The sequence below is a fragment of the Diceros bicornis genome, chromosome 20 (genome assembly GCF_020826845.1).
Source record: "Diceros bicornis minor isolate mBicDic1 chromosome 20, mDicBic1.mat.cur, whole genome shotgun sequence".
Lineage (NCBI taxonomy): Eukaryota > Metazoa > Chordata > Mammalia > Perissodactyla > Rhinocerotidae > Diceros > Diceros bicornis.
The window spans coordinates 30,016,679-30,044,283 of NC_080759.1; the positions used below are offsets into that span (position 1 = coordinate 30,016,679).

A 27,605-nucleotide genomic window follows, 5' to 3' on the forward strand; every position below is an offset into this window, starting at 1 on the left:
AAAATGAAAAAATGAACAAAGTTAAAAGAAAAACAATGAACTGAGAAATATGTGTATTGTAACGCATGTCGAAAGATATGTATCCATAATATGATAACAGAATACTTCACTAGGAGTGTTTAATAGTCTCCTAATAATGCTGACTACATAAAACTGTTGTGTTTAGGATTCAGGTTAATAGTCTGTACCTGTAGTTAAACTCTTTTTCTTTCTCAACTGTATTGTTATTTTTGTTATTATTTTGGGAAAGTTATATGCAAAGGGTATGGAAGAAGAATGGCGGTCTAGTGGTTAAGATTCAGTGTTCTCACCGCCACGGCTCCGGTTCATCTCCTGGTCAGGGAACCACAACACCCATCTGTCCATTGTCATACTATGGTGGCTGTGTGTTGTTGTGATGCTGAAAGCTATGCCACTGGTATTTCAAATTCCAGCAGGGTCACCCATGGTGGACAGGTTTCAGGGGAGCTTCCAGACTAAGACAGACTAGGGAGAAGGACCTGCACACCTACTTCTGAAAAAATTGGCCATGAAAACCCTATGAATAGCAGCGGAGCATTGTCTGATATGGCACCGGAAGGTGAGAGGATGGTGCAAAGACTAGGCAGGGTTCCTCTCTGCTGCACACAGGGTCGCTAGGAGTCAGAATCGACTGGCCAGCACTAACAACAACAAATAGAAGAAGAAATACAATTAGAAGTTGTGAAAATAAGACTTAAGATTTGTAAGATGATGCTAGTTAGTAATAGAGATGATATTCTGGAACTTTCACCAGCAGAGCATGTTCATTGACTGATAACTCAGTGGTAAAGATGCCTTTAAAATGATCCACCCACAGTCTTTCCTTGATCCCTCTTCCAAGGCACAAAGCTGTTTCTCAAGAAAATAGCACGCCTCAAATTACCTCAAGCATTATCGACCAAATATGACATATAAAATGTTCCTTAATTGTTATTTACTATAATGAAGATCATTATAAAAAATGAGATACCATCTCAAGAGTATTCATTGGAAAAGGAATGGGTAAGTGCATTACGGTGTGTCCAATCAATGGAAGAGTATGTCACCGGCGCGTATTGTTTTCAGAGAATTTTTAGCGATCAGAGGAAATGTTCATAAAGGATGTTGTAGGAAATAGCAGCACATAAAGCTGTTCATATAGTATGATCTTAGTATTTTAACAAAATTTTCTAAGTAGAAATAAATACAAAAAATAAAGATCAGAAGGAAGAACATCAAATTGTCAGCAGTCATTTTCTAGATTGTGGGAAATGGTCTTTGTTTCCATGTTTCAATTTTCTCCTGTGTTTTTCTCCTTTTTTGCATTAAACATAAATTGCTTACATAATAAAATAACACTATATATACGTGTGTATATATATATATAAAAAACACACAAAAGGTACATTTATTGTGTGTGTGATTCCATTAAATTTCCCCAAGAGACTCTAATGCGCAGGCAGATTTGAGAATTATGCAGCTAAGCAATGGTTCTCAAACTTCAGTGTACATAAAAATCACGTGGTGTTTGGTAAAAAATACAAATCTTGGATTCTCACCTTTCAGTCTCAGGTGAAGCCCAAGCAGAAATCTACTTTTTTAGCAAGAACCCAACTGTTCTGATACACACTTTCAATAGGAAACACATTAAAACTTGAGCAGTTATGCTTTAAAATATTTATGGAAGTTGACAGAAAGTACCTTATGAGAGCAATTTTTACCCTTTCTCTAAATTTACACTGCAAAATATGCATGTGCATATTTTTTTAAAAATATTTCACTTCTTTCAATTTAATTATCAGTTTCCGTTTGTAGTTTACCTTATAAATATAAAAGTATCAACTAGGGGTCAAAATAGGTAACTGCAAGTTTATTCAAATTTATTAAATTATTTAGTTGTACTTATTCCATTTCTACGAACTTCTTTCCCAAACATTAGAGAAGCAAGACAGTTTTGTGATTTGAAGAGTTCTGAAGTCTTCTGATGTTTGACTCCTTGCTTTGCCACTCACTAGCTATAGGATCCTCTGAGCCTCAATTCCCTCATCTGATAAATGGGACTATTTGTAGTGCTTACTCCACAGGGTTAAGTACCAATGCCATGAAAGTACTTAGCACAGCACCTAGTGTATGCCACAAGCTCAGTGAAAGGTTACATTTTCTTGTACCAAGATACACTCACTAAATTTGATCCATATTTAAGTTGAACAATATGACTCCAGTGGCACATATTATTCCTGATCATTGCAAGAGTGCTGCTAACATCTAAAATCTGGAATAAAAGTTTTATCTACAGTCACACTGATGCAAATCACTTTTCTTGTTATGATTATTAACCCTACTAATGATCTCTTCAAAACTAAAAATCAGTTGTGAATTCAAATTAGTTCACTTTGCTAAGGATTTATTGAGATCTTTCTATGATCCAAACTCTATACAACACACTCCAAGGCATACGAAGTAGGGGGCATTCCCTGTTTTCCATGGATGGGCAATTGTCTTTCCTGGGTCCTATAATATATGCTGGAGAATACAGACAGCCTATGACACATGGGCCAAGAGTAGCCTGTGGGTGATTGTCATCTACCTGTGGTCTACTGGTCACTTAGTAAAAGATCTATTCTCCATCACTTTCCAGAGTCACTGTTGCCAGCTGTCTATGATTCTGTGGTGGGAAGCTGCTCCCCAACACTACCCTGCATACAGGGTCAACAAATTTGCCTCTTCCTATACATGAAAGGATGCATACCATGTTTCAAAGATGGCTGGTCCCAGGTTCATTGTTCATTAGCTCAGTTGCTTAGAACATGGTGTTCATAGTAGTAATGCCAAAGATATGACAGTATTTGCCTGAATGGGATCCGTAGATTACCTGGTCCCAAACAGATATCTCTCCTCTCTCTCTGACTCTTTTTCTTCCTTCCATCATTCCTCCCTCCTTCTCTCTTTATATGAATATTAAATATTATGTTGTAGCAAATGAAAATGTATGTAAAGCTTTTAGTACAGTGGCTGGTACATACAGAATACTTACTATGTGCCAGCGAGTATGCAGAGAGCTTTACATACCTTCTCATTTAATCCTCATAACACCTTAAGAAGTGGATTATATTACCATCCTCATTTTAGAAATGTTATTGCAGGATTAGAGAAGTTAAGTAATTTATCCAAGGGTACACAGCTAGGAAGTGATAGAGCCCGAATTCAATACTCAATCTCAGGATTTCTAAGTTAAAATCATACATACATATGATATCATATATATTTACATATATAAAATTTGAATTTAAATATGTTACATATATATATAGTATTTCAATGGACAAATATATATATACACATATATATATTTAAGCTACTATATATATAAAATTTAAGCTACTGATCCACCATTAGTAGAACATATGTTTTATTTTCCCAGTTTGCGAATGAATTTAGGTCACACATCTACTGTGTTCTTTTTTGTTCACTGAAGATCTATACATATAAATCACACATATATTTATATGTATATATCACACATACATATGTAACACATTGTTGTTAGTACCATGGAGTTGATTCTGACTCCTAGTGACCCTGTGTACAGCAGAGCAGAACCCTGCCCGGTCTTTTTGCACCATCCGCTCACTTTCCAGCACTCTATCATGCTCCATTGCTATTCATCAAGTTTCCATGGGCAATTTTTTCGGAAGTGGGTGCCTAGGTCCTTCTTCCTAGTCTGTCTTAGTTTGGAAGCTCTGGTGAAATCTGTCCACCATGGCTGACCCTGCTGGTATTTGAAATACTGGTGGCATAGCTTTCAACATCACAGCAACATGTAGCCACCACAGTATGACAACTGACAGATGGGTGGTGTGGTTCCCCGACTGGGAAACAAACCTGGGAGGCAGTGGTGAAAGCGCCAAATCTTAACCACTAGACCACCAGGGCTGGCTTGCGTAACAAATACATATAACACATATCTAAAATCATATTTATAACATATATATATATATAAACATATTTATAAACATACATATATTCTTCAATGAACAGAAAAGAATCCAGTAAAAGTGTGACCTAAATTCATTCTCCAACTGAGAAAATAACTCAAAACGTGTTTTACTAACAGTGGATCAGTAGCTTAAATTTTACAGAACATGCCAATTGCATGAGTTTTATGCAACTCTTGGTTGTAAAATACAAATTTTTTATTTGTTTTTTGGTCCTCAAAGAATAGGAGGAAAGATGCAACAGCTTTAAGAGATCATTTGGGTTCAGAGCAGATACATGCATGGTTGGTGTTAATCCTTGTTCAGAACTGGGCAGAATCCAGAGGCATCAGAGTTCTCTCCAAACATTCTTTCAACGTTATCTTTGGAAAATCAAGTTACTTTGTATTAACACACAAATGAAAATCTTGATGCTTTGGCCAGATGAATGGATTTGTCAGACTTTATTTAACCTGTTTCTTCTTTCTATTCATTTCAGAATATTTCCTTCTTTAATTGTTCTTTATGTGGCTGCTCATTATCTATCCTGATTATTAGCCAGATTACTTTTTAAAGCCAACTAGAATCTGTTTTCAATTTTTGTTTTAGAATGGCCAACCACAGCATTCCAGCATTTGGCCTGAAGTTTTCAATTAGTTTGCAATGACTTTTTAAATCGAAAATATTGTTGTTCTTTCTGGCTGTATGCTTAACAGGAAAGGAAAAACAACTTTCTCTTTACTTTGATAGTCTTCCACCAAATAATAAAAACCTGACCCAACACACGAAAGTAAGTAAGTTCAATGAAACTGGTGGGAAGTAAGACACACAATGAAAATGAAGTGGCACTGAATATTTTGACCATAAGTTAATTTTGCATGGTTTATTTTTTTTAATAAATCTAACATGATCAAAGCAAACTGAAACTCTGAGTTGTGGTATTTAAAAATAACATTTGTTTTTATCTTTAGAGTTTGATTATTATAGAAAATATTCTTGACTTTGACTTTTGTAGTGTTTTCATTCAAAACAACTCCAATTTTACATCCGTCTAATTTTCAATTTCTATTTAAAGATAGTTTAACAAAGGCATGAGGAAAATCATTTTTTATGGGGTAAATCTTAACAGAAAAAGACATTGATTCATGAGCTTCCCACTGGACTACTTTATTTCTAATACTGAAGCTATGGAGGTTTATTTTCCTTGATTTTCCACATCCTATCATTTGAATCACTGGGTGGTATTGGAATAGATTTATTGAGTAGGATTTGAGCAAACAGTATTCTGTTTAGCTAGCATTATCACTATGAACAAATGTTCTTCAAAGAAAGTCCTGACATACGTAATGAATGCTTAGGGTTTTATTCAGCCTTTGATTGAAAACCAAGGCTCCATTAAGGAGAACACATTTGCCAACATACTTAGAATACCACCAATATTCAGTGAAAAAAATAAAAGTGCAAGATGAAAATAACAATAACAACAACAGCAGCATAAAAATTACTAGTGCGTATGTTGTAGGTACTCAATTGCCAATAACTATAAAGAGATACCACATTCCAATCATTTCCTTGTTATCGGCATTTTTTTTCCTCATGATTTTTTGATGAAGATACTACTAATCCATCTAATCATTGATTTGGAGAGTACAGAGATAAAATACCAATTATTTTTTTCCATCATATGTATTATTATATATCATAAATATATAATGTATTTCAACACATCTTTAATAAACACAAGAACAGCAATCACTTATTGTTAACTATGTGCCAAGCACTCTTTATGTGAATTTTTTCACATAAATTCCCATTAATGTTAAATTTATGCTTTATGTGAATTTTTTTCCATTTAATCCTCATAACAACTTTAAAAGACAAGCATTATGTTTATCTCCATTGATAGATGAAGAACCTAAGTTTCAACGAGCTCAAGTGACTTGTCTAAGGTCCTGCTGTCAATAAGCATCTATTGATTGTCTTGTGTTATTAGTGTTATCACCTCTAATTCAATTCTCCTGAGCAACCACATCTCCCACCTTAGTAGGGAAAATAGAGATGACTTCCTTTCTTCCTTATTTCTGGATATCGAATAATGGCCAGACTTGCAGCCACCTGTTCCCTGGAAGAAAAGCCAAATACTGAATAGAAGTCAAACCCATAGAGTCACAGATCAATTACAAATATAAATTGTACCTAGCTGATTACAAATGTAATTATAAATTTGGACAAGCACTTTCCTTTTTCAGTCCAAACAGAATCAATTTAACCATTCAAAATATACCAAATCTGATAATAGAATCCTTAGCTAACGTAAAATATCTGAAGTAAAGTTTCTAGATATGGAAAAACTGGAACTAACAAGCTTTGTTGTTAGACAGCCAAAATGATTTATTATCTGAGAGCAAATGAATGTAAATATCATCTTTGCCAGGCAGATATGTTCTCAACAACTACCTTGTCCCTTCCCTATACAAAGACATTGTGATCAACATCTCATCTAAGAACATTAAGAGCCTTGCTGGAAAATGTTGCCTCCTTTGAGTAAGTTTCCTGGCCCCACTTCAGCAGAGAATTCTGTAAAAACTGGAGCCAAAGTCAATGGCCCTGGGGTGTGTTTTAGGACCTGGCCCTAAAGATGATTCTCAGCAGTAAAAACCATTCCTCCTCAAATACATGCAAGACTGTTCGTTGCCATAGATTTACTAGTATACATTTTTCTTCTCCTCTTTCCCATCTTCCACTAACTACAACCCTTCTACAACATTTTGTGGTGAATGTGGCAGAGTAAACATAATAATATGTTAATTTCTCCAAAGTTCATAGGCTCACCTCTAACAGGCATCCCTTTGGCCTCATAACTCTGAACCTTTGTGAAAAGAATAAACTAGAAATATATATATATATCAAAATAAAAAGTGAAAACTGAGACTACCTGTAGCAACATGACTTAGTTGTTCAATAAAACTTTGCCCAGGAAAGATAAGATTGTAAGCCGACAAATATTTTCTTCAAGATATTCATGCAAATTAATTTATTTAAGACAATAGTTTGATTACTTGGGCAAAGAGTTGTCTTGTCAAATAGTTATCCACCAAATCTTCCCTTGGAAGACTCACCTTACTCAGTTAACCAATCCTAAACTATTATGTCACAAATTTGCCCAATCTCCATCATCTCTCCATTTTGAAATTCTTGCCCAGAACCCAACACCCTAGAAACATCCATTCAGACTTCCCTCTTGGGAGATACTGCTGAGATTTGTCTAGGTGGCGTTCTATCTCACTGCAATGACTTTTAATCTATTCAGCTTTGCTTTATTAAATGGTTGTTTTGTAATATTTTGGGGAATTCAATAAAAGAAAGTCAATATGGTACAGAGATCTGGAATCTTCTGAGTCTAATCATCAAGAACTCAAGCTGTTTTTAATTTAACCCATTTTACAAGCGTCTTTGCTTTTCAAGACTTCAGGGAACAGAATTAGATGGTTCCATCACAACTAACAAATAGAGAAATTTCACAGAGAGAATATCAAGTTATCTAACATAGTCATAGATTGTGACTACAGATAACTGTAGATATTCACTCATAGATTGCGAATGTAGATCAAAAACACTTTTCAGTGGTTGGTTTTAAAGTGTTGGCAATTTTTTAAAGTGCAAAAGGAGTGCAGAAAACAGAATTTTGTACTTTTCAATTTGTGTGTGCCATTCTCACAAATTAAATCCAGACTTGTTTCCTAAAGCAACATTTGGAAGATATTTTTTAAATAGGCCAATGACTAATTATTTGCCCACTTAAACAAATAAATAGTTTAGAGAAGGTAATTCCTTTTAACTTGTAATTTTAAAAATCAACTCCAAAACTAAAAAAAGGAAAAATTGACTTAAATTCATAAGAGTAAAAAGCTTAAGAGAATTAAGCTCTAGGGCTCTAAATAAACATTTGTTAAAAGCTTCAATTCCAATGATCTCTATTTTCATGAAGTATTGTCAACTTTATCATTTAAAAAGAAATCTTTAAGCCAGCTGTAAAATAAAACAGTTGTGATAAAAATTGTTTGAATACATGGTATAAATACCCTTTCACTGCAAATGAGTTAATATGTATGATAACTATACATATCATCTACATTAATTGATGCTGTGCTGACATACTGTTTGGTTAAACACTTTTCAGTATTGGTCCCTTTTTCACTCTCAGTAGGAAGTGTTAATGTGGGGACTCTTATCTGGGTCCATGGACAAATAGGTAGCCTTTTACAAAGGCTTCCTTCCAAAAGGTAGGAAGAACTACTGACATGAAGATATTTCTATTTTTCCTTGGAAAAATCCTCAGGATAAGGAACTATAAAGACCTACCTCGCTGGACCAAGCAGAAGGGGGAAAAAAAACTGAAGAAAATAAAATGCACAAATTAAGGTCTCGATGACTTAGCCTGTCACAAAGCCATCCTGTGGAAGATTGGAAAGTAATAGAGAACTTCTCTTCAGCTATTCTCTTTTCAGACAGGAGAGGAAACTAAAGGCTCATTAAGAATAAAAAGCTTAATAAATGCAAGGAAATTTTAACCTTAAAATAAATAAGTTTTATGCTAATGAAACACATGCTTTATCATCAGAAGCTATGAAACCATCCTATGAAGAAATATCGATATGCCGATTAGAGAGAATAACCACTGAAATTTTCAACAGGGGTATGAGGTAATTAGTAACCCCGCTGTGGAGGTTACTGAAAATAGTGATTTCAATTTTTTTTTCCGTTATTTAGACATATGGAGAAGAATAACAATGTAGATCATTCAAAGTTACAATTAATTTATATTTGGTTTAATGAAATCTTTTAGAAGTCATATTTTGATATAGAATTTCAGGTATAATGGCTATGGTTGCCATGTGGAACCTCTTCATAAAGCAATAATAATAGATGGGAGAGTAGAGAGCCTCTAAGTCTCTGGAGGCAAAGTTGTGTGTCTTAGTTATCTTTGCAGTCTTGGTGCTCAGCTCAGCATCTGACACTTAGGAGGCACTCATCTTTTAATGTGTGAAGGGAATATTCTTGAGGAGTTGAAGGACCTGGGTATCTCCAATTACAGATGTCAACACTACACAATTATTTTACTTAATAACTTATCTTAGAGACGTAACTAGGAGCATATGCTATCATTTCTTCAGCAGCAGGGCTGGAATGATTACAGAATCAGGGGGCTCCAGTTCAAATTCCATGGCCAGTGCTCACTTGCTGTGTGACTCTGGGCTGGTTCCAACCTTCCTTGGAGTGGCTCTCCTTGCTGGGAAATGGAGATAAGATGAGCAGCTGCCTCAGAGGACTGTTGTGAGGATTAATGAGGTAATCCACGCAGAGAGGTTAATGTGGTTGCCTGGTCCATAGAAGGCATTTAATAAATATTACTTATCACTATTACTCATACCCCAAAATAAAATCATAAAATCTTTTGATAGCTCACTGTATTAATGTTCGTAGTTGGTGTAATAAATTACCACAAACTTGGCAGCTTAAAACAAGAGAAACATAATCTCTCACAGTTTTGGAGGCCAGAAGTCCAAAATCTGTATCACTGGGCTGGAATTAAGGTGTTGGTAGGTCTGCGGTCCCTCAGAGGCTCTGGTGGAGAATCCTGTCCATTCCCTACCTCTTTCAGCTTCTGGAGGATGCCAGTACTCCTTGGCTTGTGGCTGCATTGGTCCAGTCTCTGCCTCTGTGGTCACTTTGTCTCCTGCTCTTGTGTGTGTTCGTGTCAATATCCCTCTGCCTCCCTCTTATAAGGATACACGTGATTGCATTTAAGGCCCATTCTGATAATCATCTCATTTTCAAGAATGTTAAATTTAATCACATTTGCAAAGTTTTTGGGTTTTTTTTTTTTGTTTTTTTGCCATATAAGGTCACCTTCCCAAGCTCTGGAGATTAAAACCTGGATATCTTTGGGGGAACCATTATGTATCCTACCACATTGATACTTAGTATTTCAAAAATCAGATGATTTGCTTCTCCAGTGGTGTATTATGGGAGTATTCTCTCTCTCTCTCTCACACACACGCTCGCTCTCTCTCTCTCTCTTCCTTTCTCCCCTTCCTCCAACCCTTGTCACATTTACTTGACTATATACAGGTCAAGTGGCTTGACCAAATTGATTTTTTCTTATTTACCTAGAAGACTGGGGTACGCAGCTGCCAGTTCTTGTTGAGGGGCTCACTCAAGTCAGGACCTGCCTTTCTGTGAGGCTCTGTGATTCTTTTGGATTTTCTATCATGATTATTGCCTCATGGTTCATAAAATGCCTGTCCCAGACCCAGGCATTCAAGGTAGGAAGAAGAGAGAATGTTTCCAACTGCTGCTGTCTGATTATCAGTAAACCAAAACTTCCCTTGAAAATTCTCAGGAGACGTCTTTTTATGTTCTCTTGGCCAGAAGTGTGTCTTCCATCACTAGATGCAAAGGAGGCTGGGAAAAGAAAAATATAGCTTTGCTAGCATGGATAGCAGAAGGCATACAGATAGGAGATCCAGGATGACTGTTGTATAAGCCAACAAACAGGGCCTACAAGACAGGGAGGGTGGATTGAGCAGAGGAGGAAAAGGAAGCAGAGTGGCAGGACTCTTACTGAATAATTTCTACGAGTCAGCCAGTGAGCCTGATAGTTCCATACAGTTTCTCATTTCACCTTCACAATAGTCCTTTGAGGTTAGTATTAGTATTCCCATTTTGTAGAGAAGAAAATTGAGGTTCAGGAAAATTTAAAAACACACTCTAGTACACAAAGTTAATAAACGATGAAGACGGGAATAAAACTTAACTGTGTCTAAATCCAGACAACATGCTCTTTCATTTTGGAATTATCAGACCAATTAGATCATCTGCAGTTGACTTTTTTCTCTAGCGGTGACTCTTCTTCAAAAGCTATTTTATTTTAACAGTGTTGACCAAAACTCAGAGTACTTCACCGAAATCATAAATCACTCCAGGGCTGTGGTTATGGAGGCAGCTGAAACGCTCCAGTTCCATCGTAAACATGTCATGAGATGCAGGGCTGGTCAACACATTGCAATAGGCAGTTGAAATGGAATGTGGCTCAATAAGCCCGAGACCTTGTCCTCACCATGGAGAGTGGGATTTCTGAGCTTCCTGTGGCACACGTGATGCTCTTCACCAGGAATCATTGGTTAAATTGTATTTGTTGGTGACAAGCGCTAACAGGAATGCAGCTCGAGTATTGCTGCTAACATTTGGAGTTAAATCAGCCTCATGTCTCCAAATCTGCCCTTACAGATATAAGTTTCCAAATACATTGCTGAGAGATTTTTCAGAGAAGAAATTCCACTGGGGGAGGTCAGCTTACCATTGAAGAAAGGCAAATCCTTTGTTAAAAGTTTCTACAAACGTAGGAAAATTTAGAGAAGAAGAAAAAATATAATTCAAAAATCTGCCCCCAAACTAAAACAGCTATATTTTTGATCATGTGAATTGCATCTCCCTCTACCTCATCTCCTTCCCCTTGAACTAATCTAGTGCTTTCTGTCCCTGTTGGGTTTATATCATTTAAACTCATCTGTTTATGTGTGTTTTATGAAAGCAATGGAGAAAATCAAAATTTCAGCCTACCCAACAAAACACACTGTACAAGACAAAACAAGTTTCAGATTTACCTCTTGTTCTGATAAAGTGTAATGATTACGGTAACACAAGTCAGTTGATATCAAGAAGATCTCAAATTCTAAAAATATATTCTCCTGCAGTTAAAGAATGTTCCATACAGTGAAGATACAAAATAAGATTTCATAATTTGCATATTCTTGGGGTGGATAGGAATTACTGACTTTGTTCACCCATGAAAATAAACACTGGCCCATCTGCCCACGGCACTGGAGGAACAGCTAAGCACTGGTGAAGCAGGAATGAAGATACCAACCCCTGGAAGAAACCCAACCCTTTCAAAATGAGGAAAACTGAAGAAAAAGAAAGAAACCTGTTTTCCAGCTTGTTTGTAACACTGACTGGGTTTGGAACCAGTTTCTGCATCATTCAGAGCCAATGACTCTGGCTTGCCAGACCCCCATGCCCACACTTGGCTACTTGCTTTGATTCCTGGCCAGCAAGACTGGCGTCAGAGACAGGCACTAAATGCCAGCAGAGCCAACACCATAGACCCCATGTGTGACACCAATTGTCAGGAAGAGAAAGTTAAACCTAAGCTGGCCTTATTGGATTTGTGGAGGCTCTGGAGAGGCTGTGTAATGCAACCTGGAAATGCAACGGATTCATTCCCATAGGAGGTGAACCTGGACCAATGCAACACAGATGCGGGAAAGCCAGCAGATAAATTGCTCACCCTTCTTCTTCCTCTAGGGACAGTTCTGGTGCAGAGTAGGTCTATGCAACTTTTCTAAACATGTTTTGCAAAATGAGCAACCAGTTGTATATATTACAAAGCTATGGCCAACTTTGTAACGGACCCACTTTCCTGGGACTACACTCCCAATAAAGTATTATCTGCAAGTTTTTGCCTCAGGCTTCAGTTAAGACAGAGTGATATCAATCGTACCTGATCCCAGAAATAGTTTGTAAGGTGCTGGTGGCAGGGCTTTAGTGCTAGGCATTGGTGAAGTTTAAAGAGCAAGGAAATGGGCCTAGCAGGATCCAAGAAGGCTCACTAGGTCTAAGTCGAGCCAGTATGAAGTAGAGAAGCTAAATTCCTCCTGTGGAAATGGAAATGGTAATGGAAATGGAAATCACACTTTCCATGCCCAGCTAAGATAGAAGATCAGAGAGAGAAGGGCAGGAGTTCTCCTGTGAGGCTGTACTCTATCTAACCTCTCAGATCACAGTGAGGTTCTCTGAACAGGGGCACTTCCTTAGAAATAAGAGCAGACTGAGTTTTCAATACAAATCAGTGGAAGGTAGAAATAAGACAGGAAGAATGTGAAAAAGGATTTCCTTCCAAATCTTTATGTCTGGGCACCCTAACAACAGGCTCCCCCAGGGTGTTAGGAAGAGTTCAGGCTTTAGCAAACATGAAAGTTCATGAGAAACTGCCTGAAGAATAGAGGAAATTCCCCCAAGATGGCGGCATACTCATTTCAGCATACCTATACCGGTTCTTATCCTGCACAAGTGCAACAATAAAGTGTGTTACAAAGAGCATGTGAGTGGTCATCCAAAATTGTGATTTCAGTGTTAGGTCTGCTACCTACTAGTTTTGTGATGTTCCTCACCTCAGTTAAACATTCTGAGTCTCCGTGTCTTCTGTGGACTCCAGGTAACATGAGCCTCACAAGACTTAGCAGAATTAAATGAGATAATGTGAGAGGTCTTTTCAAATTGCTGCCTCAGCTAGAATGTTTTTGGCTACAAGGTACAAAATATCCAACTAAATGTGGCTGAAATTATGAAGGCATTTATTACCTCTCAAGACCAGAAGCCCAGAAGTAACTGCCAGCATTGGTGGATTCAGCAAGTAACATCAGTGTTCTGTTTCAACTTTCTTCACATCTCTTGGATTCTCCTTGAGTTTGCCACAGCTATAAACATCACATCCTCACGTAACCGTACTGAAAATAGGAAAGGGGGAAGGGCTGCTTCTCCTGTGTCTCCCTCGTGGTATCAGGAAGAGAAAAATCTCCCATAAGTCCCAAAAGACATCTCCTCAGATCTCATTGGTCGGAACTGGCTTATGCCCCACTCCAAACTAATCATAAGTGAGAAGATAGGATTTCTCAAATTGGTTTAAACCAATCACCATTCATCTCTTGGGCTGGGAGGACCTCCCTTCCTTTCCTAGAGCCCATCACCACCAGATAGGTGAATGGAATCGGAATTTTGTTGGCACAGAAACGGGAAACCGCTGTTAACTGGGAAACCAAAAATGACTGCCAAAATTTAAAAGTGTAAAACAGATAGTATATGTTAAATACATTGTACGACAAACTTTAGGGGTTAAAAAAAAATAGGAACAAGTTTATCCTTAAGGATCTTCAAATCCAACCTATGGGAACTATGAAGCAAACAAGCTTTATTGAAAGAAGAAGGATTTATTCTGCGCATCTGTTTTCCCTGTGAATTTGGATTCCCACTCTTTCCAAAGCAATGGTCAGGATGACAGATGCATAATGTGTTTACCACCTAGTCAATTGATTCTGCAAAAATATAAAAAGAAGCAAATGAGTGTCATGCCCTCCTCATTAAAAATAAATTCCAGTTTATGAAACTCAAAGTTAATACTGCATTCCTGATTGTTACATATCTAAGAAAAAGTCTATTTCTTCACTTTCTTTGTGTTTAGGTTCAGTGTGCGTGAAAATCTGTGTTGTTCGGCTCTCCCTGGGGAGCCCATAATCTACCAGGCCACGGCTTTTACAGCCCTCTGAACACGTCAACATGTTGGATGGGACACCTAGCAGTAGGGAATAATTTTATCTTACACTTGATGGGACTGTTGACAGAAATGGTACCAGATTTCAAAGAATTAAAAGTGTCGATAGACGTTTAGGAATTTACAAACAAACCATGCTGTAAAAAACAGATAAGGAGTTCCTGGAGGATTCTCACCACCCCTTTCTTCTTCCTGTCTTTATTCCACTTTCCATTGCCTCTGTGTTTGAAAATTCTATCTTGCTATTAGTTTTTAATGAAACCAGCATGTTTATCATGTTTGATGGCAGACTTGGTTGTTTGCGACTCAAAGTTATGTTATTTTTTCCTCAGACGGATTCAACTGGCAGCCTCGGCAGATTCCTTTACACAAAACTGACACTACAACACCAAAGTTCTAGTGGCAAGAAGCAAATTCTACACCTCAGCAATTCTGCCAGCAAGATACAGCACTGCCAACTGATTTTTCTTTTCCTTTAGGAAAAAACCAGAAAGGATAGAATGAAAAACCTCGACAAGAAAACATGCTCACATATCACAGCAGAGTTACAGGCTTTAGAGCTTTCTATGATTCTAAATGCTTGGTTGACACTAAGCAGCCTCCTCAGAGCTATCATTTGCCACAATGGCAGAAGATCTTGGACACTGGGAGAAGACTTGATTAGCATGACTAACTCTGATGGTCCCAAAGCTTCAGACATCAGCAACAGAGAGGAGCCAAGCAGACACTGGATAAATAATAAATAATGAGAAACATGTTGCAACATTCACCTTTTAATCATATTCCAATTTTTTCTTACATCCACAAATTTCTAGTAAAATAAAGTTATGCAGTTTCATTAAATTATCTAGATGTCTTCAAGAAAAAAGGAAAACAACTTTAGTATAATTTCAAATGTCTCCTTCACAGCAGACAGAAACATGCTGAAGTCTGTCTGTTGCATAAAGATTTCTTGTTCCCGCTGTCCAGTCAATCTATGGAACCATTTCTTCCCTTCCCTCTCCTGGCAAACTTCTCAAAAATAGTTTTTCATATTCTCTCTGCTCCTTTCTCATAATAATCTTTCTGCCTCCACAAATTTGTTTAACAGTTTCCCAAAGTCCAACGGCCTCTTTTCAAATGATCTCCTCAAACTTTTTGAAATATCTCTGACTCTTGTTCCATTCATCCTTGCTCATAGGCTCCTAAGACTTCACACTCACCTGAAAATCCCACTAAACTTAATCATATCATCAGTTTCTCCTAAATGCAAGCATTTTCCAGAAAGTTCCTAGGACTTCTGCCTTTTTCTCTCTCAGAGTGCCTCATCTACTCCTGTGGCTACAAATATCCGCCATTTCTGCATCTATCTCTTAAAATGTACTTATTTAAAAAGCAGACCCACTTGTCATTCTGCTAAGTTAAATCAGCGTACAGATGCACCATGGCACTTCAAAAAACTCTCTTTTGTCCAAACCAGTTCCTTCTCCTAGTTAGCTTCCTCCAAAATCTGGATTGAAACACAAGAGTTATCATTGGGTCCTCCTTCTTTGGAACTTCTAACATCCAACCAATTGTTCAGTTCTCTCACTTCTATGTCTACACTTATTTCTTCATCTAAGCCATAGTTTTTACTGCCATGCTCAAGATCAAGTTCCCATTACCTCTGTTCTAGACCATTCTAGCAGACATTTATCCAGTCCTTCCATATCCTTCCTCTCTTCCTTTCCCTGTCAGTTATCTTCCTAATGTACAATTCCAACCCTGTCACTCCTGACTCAGAAGATCTACTCTTTCTCCATTTTCTACAGAATAAAGATCAGTGTCTAGTTTAGCATTTAAGGTCCTTCATAATTAGGGTGTTACAAGGCTTTATAACCTTAAAAAAATCTTGTGTAGAATGCATTGTTTTAGCAACTTAAAAGGACTCACCACATAAAAGGACCAAAAACAAAAAAGAAGCAAAAACAAAACAAAAAATAAAACAGAACAAGTTGTTTTTATTTGTCTTCTTTTTTAAGTTGGTGAAACAATTTTTTAACAATGATTGTATTGCCATCTACTGGAATGATTAAGCACAACATTTGAAGCCATTTTTTTTTCCCCAAGTGTGAAAACTTTGGCTTCAATTCACAAAATTCTCTCGAAATACAGCTTTTAATATCTAATCTAATCGCAGATGTTAGAGTTTCGTGTAAGAATTATTTTTTATTTAAAAGAACACAAAATTACAATTAACAGATTGGCATGACGTTTGCTTATGTGAGCATTCACCCTTCACTACTGAGACTATCTCAGTGAGCCCAAGAAGGAAACAACTGGCTTTATGGAAAAGTAAAGTCATGTCAGGTGACTTTCAGAAAATCACATTTTCTGATGCCACTCAACAATTCAAATCTTTCTGAACCTTTGAGACTCAGAACGAAAATTATCTTTTCCAAGGAAGGCTTCCCAAGCGAAGTCTCACCCTCTCTGAATTTATAGAACTTACTATTTGCATATATCTTTCATTTGGACTAAGCATATTGTATTGTATTGACATGTAATATTTCCTGTGTTTGCCTCTCAGTGTGTGGTAGTAGTTAAAAATCTGGTCTCTAATGTCAAACTGCCTATTTCAAAATGTGAATTTGCCACTTACTAGCTGTTAATTCATATTTTTGTGATCAGCTTCTTTTTCTGTCAAATGGAGATAATATTTCCTTCATTGTTAGGAAGGTTGTTAGGAAGATTAAATTAGCAAAAACCGTAAAATTGCTAAAACAGTGCCTGCCATGTAGTAAACACTTAACAATTATTAGCTAGTAACAAGATTGTTACAGATGTGATTATTGTGTAACAATAATCCCAAGAGGCAGCAGTGAGTCCCACATACAGTAAGCTTACAACGAGTATTACTAAATGACAGATTTTTATAAGCTATTTTTAAATTAATTATATTTTTGAAGGATAATTTACATACTGTAAAATTCATCAATTTTAATGGTTCAGTTTGATGAGCTGTAACAAAAGTTGAATGACCATAACCACAGTTAAGATAAAGAAAATTTCCATCACCCTAGTATGTCCTATGCCCTTTTTCATATGTCCCTTGTTCCTACCCCCAACCCCTAGGGATCCCCAAGCCCTAGCAATCACTGATCTATTATATGTCACTATAGCATTGTGTTTCTACAATTTTATATGAGTGGAATCATACCATATGTTGTCTTCTGTGTCTAGATTCTGTCACTCAGTGTAATGATTTTGAGATCCATTCATGTTTTTTGTATAACAATAGTTCATCCCTTTTTATTGGATATTAGTATTTCAGAGATACTTGAACTGTTTCTAGGTTTTGGCTACTATGACTAAAGCTGCTGTGAAAATTTGCATACAAGTCTTTGTGCGGACATGTTTTCATTTGCCTTGGATTAATAGCTAGATAGAGAGTTGCTAGGTTGTCTAGTAGGTGGATGTTTAAACATAAAAGAACTGCCAAGTGGTTGTATCATTGAATCTCCAACCAACAAGGATGAGTGCCAGCTATCCTACATCCTTGCAAATACCTGATGTATTCAATTTCATTGATTTTAGCTATTCTAACAACTAATGATGTTGAACATTTTTTCCTTTGCATATTTGCTATTTATATATCTTCCTTGCCATCCATATATCTTTTGCTTATTTTATAATTTCAGTTATCTTCTTTCTATTGAGTTGTTGAATACAAGTTCTTTACCAGACATGTGCTTTGCAAAAGTTTCCTTCCAATCTTGCACTTTCATTTTCCTAATAGTTTCTTTCGAAGAGCAAAGTTTTTCAGTTTTGGTGAAGTCCAATTTATGATTTTTTTCTTTTGTTTCCTAAGAAACCTTTGTGGTGAAAGAAATCAATTTGAGGAGAACTGGAAGCATAACAATATTCTGTTTTCTGATTCTTTAAATGATATTTCTATATATTTATTTAGATTTTCTTTCATTTCTGTCAGCAATATTTTGTAGCTTTTTTGTCCACATCTGGTACATTTTTTGTTAAATTTATTTCCTAGTATCCCTTATTTTTTTATGTTGTGGTGAATGGTATTTTTTTATTTCTATTTTCAATTGTTTATTTGTAATATATAGAACTACAACTAATTTTTGCATATTTGTCTTATGACCTGCAACATTGCTGAAAAAATTTAGTTCTAGTAGCTTTTTGTAGATTCCTTAGAATTTTCTATGTACATGGTCATGTTTTCTGCAAACAGTCTTATTTCTTTCTTTCCAATTGTATGGCTTTCATTTTGTTTTCTTGCCTTATTGTTCTGGTTAGCAACTCCAGTACAACACGGAATAGAAATGGTGAGACAGACATTCTTGCCTCAATCTTAGGTGAAAGGTATTGAACCATTCACTACTAAGTATGTTAACTATACGATTTTTGTAGATAAACTTGTAACAATTTGATGACATTCCATTCTATTCCTAGTTTGTTGAGAATTATTATTTTGTGTGTGTGTGTGTGTGTGAGGAAGACCAGCCCTGAGCTAACATCTGATGCCAATCCTCCTCTTTTTTGCTGAGGAAGACTGGCCGTGGGCAAACATCCATGCCCATCTTCTTCCACTTTATATGGGATGCTGCCACAGCATGGCTTACCAAGCGGTGCATTGGTGCACTCCCGGGACCCGAACTAGCGAACCCCGGGCCGCCACAGTGGAGCATGTGCACTTAACCGCTTATGCCACCAGGCCGGCCACAATGAGAATTTTTATCATAAGGTAAGTTGAATTTTGCTTAATGCTTTTTCTACATCTATTGATCATATAGTTTTTGAATTTTTAGTAAGTCAGTATAGGGAATTACACAGATTCAATTCAATTGTTAAACCACATTGTGTTGCTGTCATGAGCTTCACTTAGTCATCATGCATATTATTTTTTCCCTCCCACTGGATTCAATTTGTTAAAATTTTGTTAAGTGCTTTTGACTCTCTGTTCATGAGGGATATTACTCTGGAGTTTCCTTTTTTAGAAATACATTAACTCATAAAATGAGTTGGGAAATAGTCTTAAATTTTCTGGAAGAGCTTCTGTGTATTTTTATAATTTCCTTCCATGTTTGATTGAATTTACAAGTGAAGCCATCTGGTTCTGGAGTTTCCTGTGTAGGAATTTGTTGAATTTACTGGCATAAAGTTTTGAAAACGTTCCCTTATCCTTTTAATGTCTATAGGACATATAGTGATGTGTCCTTTTTTTATTACTCATATTGGTAATTTGCATCTTCTCCTTCTCTCTCTTCTTCTTTTTTAAATTGATCAATCTAGCTCAAAGTTTCTAAATTTTATTCTGTTCAAAGAGTCATCTTTGGGTTTATTAATTTTCTCTATTATTTACCTATTTTCTATTTCATTGATTTCCCCTTCATTCCTGATGGATGTTTTCACTGAACATAGAATTCTAGATTGCTAGCTATTTTCTTTGAGCACTTTTAAAATGTTGTGCTACTTACTTTTGGCCTCCACAGTTCCTGATGAGAAATCCACAGTCATTTGAATCATTTTTCCCCTATAGGTAATGTGCTATTCTTTTTCGGGCTACTTGCAAGTTTTTTCTTTGTCTTTAGTTTTCAGCAGTTTGAGTATTATGTGTTTGGAGTTTGATTTCTTTGTGTTTGTTTTGTTTGGGTTTTACTTAGCTTCTTAAATTTGTAGGTGTATATTTTTGATCATATTTGGGAAGTTTTTAGTCATTATTTTTTCAAATATTTTTTTTCAGCACCATACTCTTTCTCTTTACCTTCTGAGACTCCAATAACATGAACATTAGACCTTTTGTGTAGCGCAAATGGTCCCTGAGGCACTGCTCTTTTTTTTTTTCAAACTTTTTTCTCTCTATTTTTCAGATTGGATAATTTCTATTTATCTATATTCAAATTTATTGACTTTTTCTTCTATCATCTCTATTCTACTATTGAGTCTATTCAGTGAGCTTTTCTTTTTAATTTTGGATACTATATTTTACAGTTCTAAAATTTTTATTTGGTTCTTCTTTATGCTTTCTATTTCTTTCCTGTTACTTTCTATTTTAATATTTGTTTCAAGAGTGTTCACAATTGCTCATTTAAGCATTTTTATCATAGGTACTTTAAAGTCTTTGTCAGATAATTCCAAGCAGGGGAAGGAAAGAAGTTTTAACTTAGAATAGAATTCAGAAGTTTGACTCTTACATGGGATTGACGTTTTAATTACTGAATGAAACTATTCTGGTAAAAAGTAAAAGTGACTAGAGAATATTGTTATCATCTGAGAATAACCAATATGTGAGCTGTCCTAGATTTCATTTAGAGGTAAGAGTGTTTTCCTATGTGCCCTATAGATTTTTGGTAATTTTACATATCAATTACACACATATGATTCATCACTCATCTTTCTCCCTGGTGTATTTTATCCCTTGTGAACTTACAATCAATACTCTTATTCAATTTTTGTTGAAATCTTTATAGTAATATTTCCAAAGAGGGTACATGGATAGTTTACTTATTAACTCCCTGTATGTCTAAAAATGCCACACACACACCTCAATTCATAAATAATATCTTGAGAACAAGATTCTATGATCACAGCACTTTTCACTCAAAAGTACACAATGTTGTTTCACTGTCTTCTATCTTACTGTGTTATAGATAAGACTAATAATGTTATCAATCTTTCTTTGTAACCCAGTTTCTCTGTCTGGATGCTTAATAAGGATTACTCTTAAACCTACAGGTTAGTTAATTACCTTTGGGTGTGGCCAGGATTGTTTCTTTTTTCATTAAATTCTTCCAGCACTCAGATGGTCTTTATCATCTAAAAACTCAAGTCTTCATCCAACTCATGGAGATTTCTTTCATTAATTCTTTGATCTTTTTTATTTCTCTTTTTCTTTCTCGCCTTCTGAAGTCTTATTATTTGGAATAATTCACTTCATGAGTTGATCTCGCATGTCTCTCTTTTATTCTTAATTTCCATTTCTTTTCTTTTTCTTCTGTATTCTAGTATAATTCCTTAAGCTAGCATTCTGGTTCACTGCTGACTCAGTATTCAACAGTGTCTAAGCTGTTTTTCACAATCTTCATTGTTTTAATTATACTTATTTTGGTTTAAATTTATCCTTTTTTTTTCCTTATTTTTAGTTTTCTCCATTTCTGCCAGAATCCAGAATCCAGATTGATGAACGCTACCTGTCCTAATTGTTTAGATGGATGGCTCTCTTTCAACCTACCAATACTTATTAAACATACAGCATCCCATCAACACCGATAAAGATGAAATAAGCTATGTGAACCTTTAGCATCAGAAGAAAATGACTATTTTACTGAAATGCAGTCAAAAGAAAAAAATAGTTAAGGAGAAAAAAGATAGAACGAGAGAGAAAAACAGATTATTAAAAGAGAAGAAAGAAAAATAGAGACAAAACGTTGTGGCTGAAAAGCTAGACAACAATTCAAGGAGTGCTGTGAGAAGCTCCATGCTGAGTTGCTTTGAATTCATCAGAAGGTGTGTGAGGAATAGAAGGCACAGAGAGAATTTAGAGAGTAACTGAAGAGGCAGAAACTGGTGAAACAGGAGACATTCTCCGAACTGTGGGAGGAAGGCTGATCAGCCAAGGAGAAGCGAGAAGCCTGAGAGGCAAGGAGACAGAAAGCACTGGTGGAGAACACACATCTGGGTTTGGATGTCTAGGTCACCAGCATCAAAGCTCAAAGGCAGATGGTGCAGTGGCTGAGGAAAGAGGAGGCTCACCTTGTGGCAAACCACAATACAAGGTTAGACTTGAGAATGAACAGGATAAGCTAAAGAAACAGAAGACAGAGCCAGCCCTGGTGGTCTAGTGGTTGAGATTCAGCACTCTCACCATCACGGCCCGGTTCGTTTCCCGGTTGTGGAACCACACCACCCATCTGTCAGTTGTCATACCATGGTGGTGACTCACATGGAGAACTAAAAACTAACAACTAGGATACACAATCATGCACTGAAGCTTTAAATAATAAATAAATAAATAAATAAGAAACAGAAGACAGAGCAAGAAATTAGAACCTTTTTGCAAAAGGCCCTCCAAGAGAAGGAGGAACATATTCAGCAGGAATACAGAACAGAGCAAGACTTGAACATGAAGCTCGTGCAAAGAGCCTTTCAAGGCTTATAGGATGAGCCTGATAAAAGAAGGAGCAAAAAAGAGAAGAAGTGGGAAGAAAATAGAAGATATTTCATAAGCATGTGACACAGCAACACGAGGAAGAGAAAGCTCAGGGGAAAGAATTGGACAACATAATAGAGGAAGAGAAGGAAAAGAAGCTGGCTGAGAGGGACAGGGAGAGGAGACTCGACAAGGAGGCAAGGAAACAACTCTCATGAATGAGGTCAAGTATAGAAGAAAAGTTCCAGTTCAAGAAAGATTGCAAAGGAAAGCAAAAGAACAAGAAGAACGTGCCACGAAACAGGATCGCATACATGAAGGTCTTAAAGAACTTGACAGTGAAGAAGAGAATTTTGTAAGATGCTGCCTTTGGCCCAGGAGTACAGGAGACAATTGCGATGCAAATATGCTACCAGAAGCGGGCCTGGGAAGCAGAGAAGGAAGGAGAGCACTGAGGGTTTGAAGCAGAGATAGCAACAAACTAGATATGCCAGAAAAAGGTCCAGGAGATCTGGACCACCCAGTAGGTGTCATCCAGAAACGTGCCTCGTACATGGAGATCATGTCCTAATAAGCTTCCAGCATGGTTTCATAAACCTCAATACATTTTTTTCTCAGTCTTTTAATATGTTTGACTACAATATACATATATGTTCCTTAAAAAAATATACAGTATTATACATAGCCTCTTCAATTTTATCACCCCCCTCTTGCAGACACACAAGCAGTCCAGCATATTATTATTGTTAGGAGGGACATCTCTTAGAATAGGCAGATCCATCTCCTGGGGAATTATAAGTTGGCAGACAGAGAAAGAAAATATACTTCACTATCCTAGGAGGTTGGTGACAATAGGCCAACCAGCTGTGGTCCTGGAATTCATGGGCAGGGAGAGAAGCCACCAGATTCCTGGGCTTCTCCCAGATCTCAAGGCAAAGAAAGTTAGCATCTGAGAGGAACAGTTTGGCTCAACAAGTCAGGCCTCTTCTGGACAACTGTAGATCATGGCAGCCCCTCTTAAGGCCTCTGAGGAGACAGGCCTGGACAGTTAGTTGGCTGACCTCCTCAAGCATCTGAGGTATCTTAGATTTTGCCTCCTCCAGATGTGCTAGTGTCTTCTCAGGTCGAGGTCATTTCAGATCCCCTGGCACAGGGCCTTACAAGGAAAATCACTTGGCTGCTCCCATGCTGTCCCAAGGAGCACTTGGTCTTTGCTTTGCAGGTGGGACCTCCTCCCCATCCTGACTCTACAGTTGGCTAACATTTCGCTCCTTCCTCCTGCCCCAAACTTGTACAAACTGATTCTTCAAGGGCTCAGTGGGGACCTTGGGAGGAGAAAGGGTCAAGCATCCATACTTAGCTTACCATCTTCTCAGAATCCTTGGAAAACTATTTATTAGATTTTTGTTGTAATTGTTAAGTAGTTTTTCTTCTTTTTCATACATTATAAATTATTTGAGAATAGAAACTTTATCTTTTAATTCTTTCTTATCTCTACTTTCCTTATCACAGTGTTCGGTTTAAATTTGAAATTCTGGAAGTATCTTCTGCTCCCAGAATCCCCTTTAGATCACCTTTGCGGACAATTCCAAGTCATGCCTCTAGATGGGGCACGTGATGTATTTCTCCCTCCTGAGAAAAGCAAGCAAGGATTCCATCAGGTGGCTCTGAGATTTTCATACCTGAATTTTGATTGTTTTTCAAGTTTAGGAACGATCTACCTCATTTGAAAGAGGTGGGTAAAAGAATATCACTTAAGCCTTGAGAAGTTGTTTCTGTGAGTGAGAAAGAGAATGAGTAACTTCCCAGCCCCACACCTCACAGCTTTAGCAAAGTGAAATGTTTATTTCAGAAAGTGAAAAGAACAGATGTCAGGGAAAAAAATTGTACTAAAAAAAGATAAGTTCTTCTGCCAAGAGTTTATCGTCTGGGGTTTTTATTTAAAATTGCACTCAGACGCTATTTGTTTAATGCCATTAAAAAAAAAAAGTCAGCCCCCATGCCGCCCCCTCGAAGGGCTGGAAAACTTACTTGCAATGCTTCATTGACCTTGGCTGGCCATCTTGTTCCACTGAAATGAGTGGGTTATTTTCTCTAAAAGTAAATGACTGAAACTCTTTTTATAGATGCTAATAGATGAGATGAAACTGCTCTCTGTGACCACTATTTAAGGGTTAAAGGTCAAAGTTCACATTCACTTTGTTAAAGTATAATCTGATGTCTTGCTCAATCCGGCATGATGTTGGTTCATCTTTAATGCTGCTCTTGGAGGAGGGTAGAAGGATGAATCCAAGGGGAATTCTTCTTAATCAGTTTTAAAATTTGCCTTCATCTGACACTGAAGAAAAACCCAGAGAACTTAAATGCCTCTTTCATTTTGGAGGAAAAAGATATAATGACTCAATTTAAAGAAAGTATGCTTTGGGTCATCTAACCAAATAAATGCATTTGATTTTGTAAAAGAAGCAACTTGTGAGACACACACTAACCTATAGGCAGAAGTGATTCCCACCTGCTGTATTTCTGATTAACCAGCCGTTACTAGCAGAAAGATTGGCCATGGACTCTTTCACAGTGGTCTATGCCCTGGACTTATCCAGAACATGGAATCACATTCACTGGTAACGACACTAGTTAGGAAGCCACAACAATATGGCTGGTTTAAATGAGCATTTTTGGCTGGCTGGGCAAGGAGGAGACACTACTGCCTCCAGAGCCCCCACTGTGTGGTGGCCCAGTGACATGTCTTTTTTTGGGAAGCAGAAGAGGGACTGGTGGCCATATTTGAGATCCTTAGATTATAGAAGGAGTGCTGGAACCTGCCAGAACTATGTTTCATTTATTCATCCCAAAGAAGATTCTTGGACAGGGTCAGATTCTTGGCGTGGAATTTGGGGCTGTCTGTGTCCCCAGATCAGCAGTGTTGTACACTGACCATCTGATTGGAACCATTGGAAGAGTCTGGAAACAGCAAGACACTTTGACATCCTATGACAAAGTGACTGGCAAGGAAGGTGGTTCTTTTCCCTAGTCAGCTTTGTGAAGAAGCTGCTGTGCACAAGCAAGAGAGGAAAATAGAGCAGGCGCCATTCAGTAACCTGAAAATGGCCTAATTTATGCTCTGGGTATAACTTTGGCCAATTCCTGACAATAAGCATCCTTCTTCCCTCAGTTAAAAGACAAAATAATACATTTTTTGTTGAGAACATACCTGCAACAATCGCTTGGCATGGATTATCTCAATTAATCTTCACAGTAATCCCATGGAGTGTTAATATTACTATTCCCATTTTATAGATGAGGAAACTGAGGCCTGGAGAAGATAAATACCCAAGATCACACAGGTAATATGAGGTAGAGTTAGGATTTAAACCCAAGCAGTTTGATCCCATAGCCTATGGCTGTATGCACTATAATTGACTATTTCTGAAAGCAAATCCCCCCATTTATATAAATGGGTACTGGATGGAAGTGTTATCCTTACTATCTATCTCAGACAGAAAAAAAAATTTACATGTTACAGAAGCAAAGGTATAAGTAGCACAGGGAACGAGGTGATTAATTCTGGGTTTAGGCACCTCATCAAGGAGATACCTACAGGAGATTAAGAAATGAATGAGATGTTTGTTAGACAAATAGAACTGGGAAAAAGAGTCCAGGCAGGGACACATGTGCAAAGGCTGGACAGAACTGCACAGCATGATGTGTCAGTGTAACAAGAAGCAAATTGGCTTAGCTGGAGTGTAAACCACAGGCAAGGAACCGATGCTGGTCAGGAAGCCAAGAGTCAGATCTGATCAGATGGGGTCTTTGGTAGAACGTGTTCTCCGGGGTTTGGAAGTTTTATCCTATGGATGATATTAAGTTACTAAAAGATTCTAGGTAAGCGATGTGTGTGTTAGGATGGTGGTGACATAATTAAGTTGTCATAGTAAGTGTAAGAAACTGAAAATATATACCTCCTGTATTATTTTCCACAGTAGGGTCACTCCAGTTCATTTTGACATTAAACAGTTAAGGCCAGCTCAGAGGAACTCACGCAGCCAGGGGGCATTAAATGGAATGCAGAAGTTCCGTTGAAAGCCTCACACATTTCCCTCCAAGGTACTACACGTAGAAATGGATGCTTTGTTCTTACTGTCCTACTACTACATGCTTTCCTCCACCTGATTTCCAGTAATTTAGAACATCTCTGTTGTCTCTTTTTCTCAGACTGCTTGTCCGTGGTGTAATCAAAATGCAGTTCTCAGTATTTGTATGTGCAATTCAAGATTTCAATAGAGAGTTGACTTTCTCAGTGCAAGTGAGTTGACAACCTTGGAAAGCCTCACACTGATTCTAAACAGGGAGCTGGTCTCTTTCCCACTAATAGGTCAATTTTGTTTGTTTCACACTAACAAATATATATGTACATATATGCAAACATATGTGTATACATAGATATGTATGTATCTATATGAACATATATACATGCAAAGACATATACACACATATATATTCATTTCATTTTTAACTTTTATTTTTGCGAGTTAAAGGAAACTATTATCCTAATGTTTTGATTCTGTATTTACGTGTTAGCAATACCGAATTGATAAAATTGTTATAAGGTTTAAATGGCATAACATATAAGGTACCTAACACAACCTGACCTAAGGCCGGCCCTTGCTCACAGCTCCACCTCCCTCACCTTTAGCAGATTAGAAAGGGATATAAGGAACTCCATACTGCATTTGTCTGGACAGTGTCAGGCAAAAGACAGAAGTCGACCTCAATCTATCTTGAATGAAAAGGGAATTTTTGGCTTTTGTAATAAGGAAGTTCAGGAATGGCTGGATCCAGGGCCTCAGTTGGATGAGCTGTATTACATTTCTCCTTCTCCTTCCCCACCTCCTCCTCTTTCCTTTCTTCATTGCTTACTTAATGTTGGCTCAATACTCAGGAGGCTTCTCCCCAGAAGTGACAAGGATAGCTGTCAGCAGCTCTATACTTAAACTTTACCAGTTGAGCAGTCTTGAAAGGGGAGAACACTTCTTTCCAATAGCTTCAGCAAAAATGTCCCAAAAGGCTGGCAGGACCTAAAAGCCATGGAAAGCCTAAGAATCATTAGAAAATT

General features: G+C 37.2%; 1 pseudogene; it reads left to right on the forward strand.

Annotated features, from left to right (window-relative positions):
* The first annotated feature begins 963 nt into the window (after window positions 1–963).
* On the forward strand, window positions 964–23,019 carry LOC131418937 (cilia- and flagella-associated protein 53-like; annotated as a pseudogene).
* Window positions 23,020–27,605: the final 4,586 nt, after the last annotated feature.